Raw genomic sequence first — 8,020 nt, forward strand, 5'->3', positions numbered from 1 at the left:
CAACGTAACATAACCACCACTGAGATGTGCAAGCTTATGAAAATGTTACACTACTGAACAGTCACCAATAACATCAATAAAAGTATAGTCAAGTCTGCAATGTAACTCACATTTTTCTCCTCAAGAAAATGTAAAAAGCAGCAAAATGGACAACACACTAAGGTAGACGGTCTAAAGTAAACTGCACAACACTTTTCTCCCCCTACTCCCAGTACGAAATGTCTGGAAGTCTCTTTTGGAGTATCTTCATTTTATCTTTTAAATGCATGTAAAATTTACATCTTACTCCATAATATCTGTACTTGTCTTAATAACAAACCTGGGCATATGGATAAATGGGCAACCATCCCTGACAAGCCCACACCTACCCCAGCAGCACTCATACCCAATGTGAGGCATGCAGTAGGTCAGGGCCAGTACAAACAGCACCATGCCTGAGCGAGAACAAGCCTGCCCTCAGCACCAGGCACTCCTGGAAGAAGGAGTTCCTCTATGGAGACTCTGGTCTAGTGCCCTTCCCCACTTCACAACCCATTCTTTGTATCTCCCTATCTCCTGCTCTCTGAGGTGACACTGCAAGAAGGGAGTCGGCTGGGATTGGACAAGGAAACGAGTTTCTCAAAAAAAACACAGGCGCTCAGCAATACATCTCTATCAACTGCAAACATAAAAGTCTCTCTATTACAATGAAACACATGCTTCCCCCTTACTTAGCTCTTATACCAGAGTTCAAAGATAACAGCATTAATCATGCACAAAAGCATGACTAACCAAGTCTTTACTAACCAGTCATTTCCTGATTGCACATGGAAGCTGAACTGTCCCAGTACCACCGCCAGCAATTGCCGGTATTGAAAATCCCATTACAACCACTCCTCAAAGTGTTCTTTCTAAGACAAAAATGTGGGGGGGCGGACGGGACATTTCCTTTATTACTAGATTTTAATGCAAACATATTTCCATGTTGTCACTAAGAAGAAAAAGTATCCAGCTTTAAAGAAAAAAACTAGTGACAAGCATAATCAGAGTTTTTATCAATCTATTCTGATAAGCAGATTCAAACTTAAATATAAACCGTCTTTCTCAAAATCTCTAATATTAAACTACAATTCACAAGAGTAAACTGTGCTTCTGTAAAGGTAAAATCACAGCTGTTCTCCACTTATTTCCCACTGACAAACTGAACTTAACAAACAGCAAAAACATCACTCATTCAGAAAAAAAGTATAGAGTATGTAATCAAACTATGCAGTTTTAAAAGTCATAAAGAAGGAACTGCAAAATATTTCCTAATCTGCAAATGTTTTTATTTTGGAAGTTCCAATTTATTCCTCAAGTTTAAAAAATAATTTATTTAAAAAAATTTTATAATTCAATGTATCAATATTCTACAATTCCAAAAAAGTAAATACATAATATTATGTCAATAAAACACTTCACAAAAACACTTCGCTACTATACTTCTGCACTTAAAAATCAGTCAAATTCCCATCAGTGAAGATGTGCCCTGACTGTACATAAGAAATATATGGGCATTTGAAAATAATAATGGAAATAAAATGGATGGATACAAAACTTTAGATACTGTGTTACACTGACTGGCTCTACACCTGGTGGGGAAGGGTGATGGAGGGAAGAATTTAGATTACCACCCTACCGAACAAAAAATCAATTCCAGATTAATTCGTTTGGATTCTAAATGTTTTATTATTTTTAAAGTATTAGATTATAAAAATAAAAGATCTTTACAATTTGTGGGAATTGGGTCTTTTCAAGCAAGACTAGATATAAAACCCAAAAGCCAGAAGTTAAAATTTCTGTAGAGTAGGGTAAACACCACAAAAAAAAAAAAAAAATTACATGACAGAGAAAATACAAAATATATTTTCAGTATGTCTCACAAACTTACTATTCTAAAGGGCTCATCAGATAAGCAACTAAAAAGAAAAATGGATACGTAGGTTTACATAAGAAGATAGTGAGACTCACAAGTACTAAGGGAAATTAATGATGATATACTAATTACTGACTGCCAAATCGACAAAAAAAATTAACATATAACTTAGTATTCACAACAGGTAGAGAGTATAAAGTATCTTTTTCAATGTAATTTGTCAATATCTTAAACAGTACTCATAAGTTTAAGGCAGTATAATCTTAAACATTAAAAATGTATATTCCCTTTGTTCCAAGCAAGTCATCTATATTCTATAGGAAAAACTCACACACACAAATCTGTAAAGATTCTGTAGTGATAGTTATTTTTGACAGAATATTGGAAAAAATATTAATCATTATCATTATAGGGGTGGTTACATAAGTTATGATACCTCCATATCACGAGATATTATGTGATATGTACTGATGATTATAAGACTGCTCACCAGATTCGACCTGAAATCCAGACTCAATCTAGCATTGAACCCCAAAGTAACTAACTTCATTCTAAATCCTCTGCCTTATCCTTCACTCTTTTCCTCAAAGGATCTGTTCCAATTCAACCAGTCTGCCTGCAAGCCCCCATATCTGGCTTACACTTCAAGCAATCTATCTCCCTGACTTCATCAGAAATGTCTATCAAAACGTTATCTAACATTAACAAAGAGGCTTCAAATGTTTTGCCTAATCAATTAAAGTAAATGTATGTAATTATTTATTCAGACTCTTATCACATCCTTTATAATAGAAAAAATGTGAAACAATTAATCCATCTTATTTTTTATTCATTTCAAAGTAAGTGGCAGATGTCAGTATACTTTGCCCATAAGTCAGTATATGTAGTATAATCCCAATTTTTTAAATGAAATATTTTATGTATGGTATAAACCCCATTTGTGTAATAGAAACTCTTTTGGAGTGATAAAATTACAGATTTTTTTCATGTGTGTTTTCCCAAATATTTTACACAAGCAATTAAGACTTTCAAAATCATACCCAAAATCGATCACATCCTCTTGTGGCAACTGGAGCACCCCAACCCTCTTGATACTGCAAAACCTGCTCCACAAACCCTGCTGTTCACTCTGTTCCTGAGTGGAGCTCCCATGTGTTCCTGATTGGCACCCAGTGTTCTCTTCCCCTGGGCTGTATTTATGTGACTATCAGACTGTCAGTCTCATCTGTCCAGTGCTAGGTGTCATGGGTTTGGCCATCCCCATAAACCTAGAGTGGCAATCCCTCCCTCACCAATGAGGTGAAGAGGAGACTATCAAAACAAAATATTCGTTTTTGTTTAATACACACATGATGACTAAAGAAAGAAAAATAGATGACCATTATATTGCAACAAAATTTTTAAATTTGCAAAACAGAAAATCAGAAGGGTGTAATGATATTGTTTGGTCATGAGAAAATGAGTACAGAATTTTGGCCTTTACAAAAACAAAAAATACTGCCAGTGACTGAAATTCAATACGGCCAAATGCAGCTTTGAGCCCCTCCAAATCTGCTCCTACTGAACATTCTAATCTCAGTGACAGACACCACCAGCCATACAGCTGGACTGTTAGCCAAGTGCAAGAGATCAGGGGCTGTGTTTCCCATTCACTGCTATAGCCTCAACACTTAGAATGGGGCTTAGCACAGAACACGTGCTTTATAAATGTCTGTGGAATAAATGAATGAATAAATGGTTTCCTTGAATAGGTAAGTTCACCTTTCATGCACCTCCATGCTTTTAAAATGTGTTACACTCACTCAATTTAGAGCTGATTTTTTTCCAGTAACAATTATAAAAAAAAAATGAGATTGAAATAGATTGCTTAAATAAGTAATTCTGCACTATAGTCTACAGTCATTAAAAATGACAACTATAGAAAAGAAAGTTTAAGAATTATTTTGAAATTTTGGAAACAGGTTACTTCAGACATTCCAGAAGGTTGGAGGAATAAGTCTCATATCTTATGAGACAATCCCAGCATCTTAGTGGGACCATGAAAGGGAGTGGGGGCAGGGGACAACACTGTGTGGTGCTGACTTGGTCCCAAAACTTCAAACTGCAGTGTATTTATTTAGGTGGCTGAGCTAACAGTTGTGAGGTCAAAGGTACCTCTTTTATAGAATTTGCTTTTCACTTTTTAACAGAAGTCGAAGTTTATTCTATGATTATGTGGTCAGGCAAAGAGGATTTTCTATTTCTGCACTAACAAAAGTCAAAAGCAGAAAGCTCTTCTCAAAGTACTGACTACATTTTGCCTTCAAGGACAAATGAAGTCATGCAGTAAACCTTGGCCTCACCATGGACTGGGAGGACACCTGCCCAAATATTGCTGCATAGCACTTACCCCGGAACAAAAGAGGTGAAAGTCATTTCCCCTTCCTCAACAAGCTTATATTTGAGGGAAGGGGTAAAAATCACAACAAGGCAGCTTGATACGAATCCAGGAAAACAGGACCCCAGTACAAGGTGTGCCATGGCCAGGAAGCCTGGGACAGACAGCAGGTGGTGAGCAGAACAGTGAGCAAGGTAGAGCACGTGGAACACAGGATGTACCTCAAAGTAGGCTGGGAGGAAAGCAAGACCAGATGGGACAGCTTGTTGAATAAGCTGAGACTCTGAGCTTATCCTAAAGGCTATAGGTCTTACTGCATGTAATAGACTCGAATATTTTGTTATTCTTTTTTTAAAGCGTTTTTTTCCTTTTTTCCAACTTTATTGAAATAGATAATTTCTCGCTCATATTTACGTTGTACAATTCAATGAGGTTTTTTCATTTATAGTTGGCATACAATAATGTATTAGTTTCAGCTGCACAGCATAGTGATTAGAGATTTATATAACTCATCTAGCGATCACTCCACTGAATCTAGTACCCCTCTTCCTCTACATATTACAACATTGTTGACTATTTTCCTTATGCTACATTTTATATCTCCATGACTATTTTGTAACTATCTATTTGTACTTCTTAATCCCTTTGTCCTTTTTCACGACCTTCCCCAAACCCCCTTCCACCTAGTAGCCCTCAAAATAGTCTCTCTGAGTTTGTTTCCGTTTTTGTTGTTGTTATTTTGTTTAGACTCCACACGTACATGAAATCATGTGGTATGTCTTTATCTTACTTCATTCAGCACAATATTCTTTGGGTCCATCAAGATAATATTTTTTTCCATCCCCTCCTTCCTTTTAGATTGTGTGTTTTTTAATCTGAAGTGCATCTTTTATAGGGAGCATATGTATAAGTATTGTTTTCTTACCCATTCAGCCACCCTTTCTTTTGGTTGGAGTACTTAATTCTTTTCCATTTGAGGTATCTGTTGATAGATATGTAGTTAATACCATTCTTTATTCATGTTTTGATACATGTTGTGTTCTTCTTAAAGAAGTCCCTCCAACATTTCCTGTAATACTGGCTTGGTGTTGATGAATTCCTTGAGCTTATTTTTGTCTGAGAAGCTCTTTATCTGTCCTTCGACTCTAAGTGATAACTGTGCTGGATAAAGTATTCTTGGTTGGTAGATCCTGGGTTTTCACCACTTTGAATATTTTGTGCCAAGCCCTTCTGTCCTGAATAGTTTCTTTTGCCAGTCTTATGGGTGTTCCCTTATATGTAACTAACTGCTTTTCTCTTGTTTTTAGTATTTAACCTTTTGCTTTTTAATTATAACATGTCTTGGTGTAGGCCTCTTCGAGTTTATATTTTTGGGGACTCTGAGCTTCCTGGGGTTGTATGTCTATTTCCTTCACCAGGTTAGGGAAATCTTCCATCATTATTTCTTCAAATAGGTTTTCAATTTCTTGTTCTCTCTCTTCTCCTTCAGGTATCCCTATGATGTGAATGTTGTTACATTTAATTTTGTCCCACAGGCTCCTTAAATTATTATCATATCCTTGGCTTCTTTTTCCTTGCCATTTTGATTGGGTGTCCTTGGCTTCACCATCCTCTTAATTGGTGGTTTGAGCCTTTTCTTCAACCATTCTGTTGATTCCCTCTAACATAGTCTTCATCTCAGATAATATAGTCTTCATTTCTGACTGATTCCCTTTTATAATTTCCATTTCCATTTTTATGTTTTTTACATCTTTGTTGAAGTTCTCACTGAGTTCATCTACTCTTCCCCTAAATTCATTGAACATCTTTATAACCAGTCTTTTGAACTCTGCATCTGTTAAATTACTTGACTCCATTATTCCTGGATCTCTGTTCTGTTCTCTCATATAGTTTCTGTTTCTTTGTCTTCCCATTTGGCTGCCTTTCTGTATCTATTTCTATGTACTAATAAGCAAAGCTCCTAAGTCTCCTGGTCTAATTAGTGCAGATTTGTGAAGTAGGTGTCCAGTGGCATAGTCCTGAGAGGGTTTCAGCTGCAGGTCAAACTTAGCCCCAGCCTGTGCCCCTCCAGGGCCACATATTAAGATTCAGCAAGCAATCACAAATGCTGTGCTTATAGTTGCCTAAACAGGCCATGCCAGAAACCATGGTCAGCTGCCACCAGTGTAGGTCTTGGAGCTGCTCAGCAAGAGACATAGGACTCGCTGTGGACACACCTGGAGGTGGCTTGGGTGAGGCCGTGAGTTGGGAAAGGTAGATTTCAGGGAATCCTATGGACAGAGTGACCTCTGTTATCCAGTTTAACGACGTCACAGCTATGGTGGCGCAGTGTCCACGCACTGGGAGTGGGGAGGGCGCAACAGAGGAACAATGGATACCATTGTCACTTCTGCTTTGCCTCCAGCCTTCGCTCTGACAACTCAATGTCCTCCTGTAAGTCCCTGGTGTGCACCTCCCCCACTGCCCTCACCCCCCACCCCAAGCAGCTGACCCAATGCTGGTGCTTCCAGCCAGTGAGTCTATCACCGTAGAAGTCTGTCAGCAGACACAGCCCCTTTAAGAAGCATCTGCCACTGCTGTAGCCTCTGTCATACTCAGCCGCTGGGAACCAAGCAGCCTGGAGTCCTCTCCCCCTCCTACCTCCTATTGTTGCAGGGTGATTTCCTATTTCTCTCCCTAGTTGTAGGGCTTCTGTTCCTCTAGACCTCAGGTGACACTGCTTGCTGTTTACTTCGTGTTTCCAACTCACCTTTGATGCAGTAGCAAGTGGGGATGAACCAAACCTCTATATCTACGCCATTTTGCCTTTAATGCCAGTTTTAACCCACTGAGAAATACAACCTCCCCTCCCCTCGCCCCTACCACACATACTGGACTAACCATCCTATGTGATACACAATCTATAATTTTAAGAAAAATGCTTTTATTAGATAGCTGGAGGAAATGATCAGGCTTTTATAAGCACCACTGGGAAAGCTGGTACTAGACCCAACTGGTCATACTGCCAGATCCTATTTTTAATCAGCTCCGCAGCATATCAAAAATACTAGGTATTCAGTAGTTCATTAAAATGGAAGAGAACCTACTGTTGCTTCATGTGAACTATTGCTAATTTTATTTGTAAATCTAAAATGCTTAAAGTACATAATACTACAAAACATAAAACCAGAACACGTACAAATGGGCTCAGTGAATGGTTATGTTTACTATATCTGAACAAAATAAGTGTTTACAAATGGAAACAAAGAAAGACTATAGCTAGAAGATATCCCTCTCTCCCCACCACCCCCTTAAGATTACCAATCATTGAATATATGGAAGTTTTTAATTAAAATACTATTGACAACTAAACGTAATGTAATAGGCTGGATCCTAGAATAGAAAAATGACATTAATGGAAAAACTGGTATAAACCAAATAAAGTCTGGAGTTTAGTTAAGTAACATACAGTTGTTGGTTTCTTAGTTTTGACAAATATATCAATGTAAAGCAAGGGGGACTGGGTGAGGGGTATAAGGGAACTCTCTGTACTATCTTGGCAATTTTTCTATAAATCTGAAAGTATTCCAAAATTAAAAGTTTATTTTTAAAATGAAGTTAATACTGAACCAAAGGCTGTTCAACAAAAGAGGAAGTAATCAATAAATTCAAGCACTGCTGAGGGATCTAACAAGGCAAGTGTCCACTGGCCCTATGTTAATTAAAATGTTAAAATCCCACAGGTGCAGGTAGAGAGAGAAAGAGGGGAA

This window comes from Pteropus alecto, unplaced genomic scaffold (genome assembly GCF_000325575.1).
Source record: "Pteropus alecto unplaced genomic scaffold, ASM32557v1 scaffold204, whole genome shotgun sequence".
Lineage (NCBI taxonomy): Eukaryota > Metazoa > Chordata > Mammalia > Chiroptera > Pteropodidae > Pteropus > Pteropus alecto.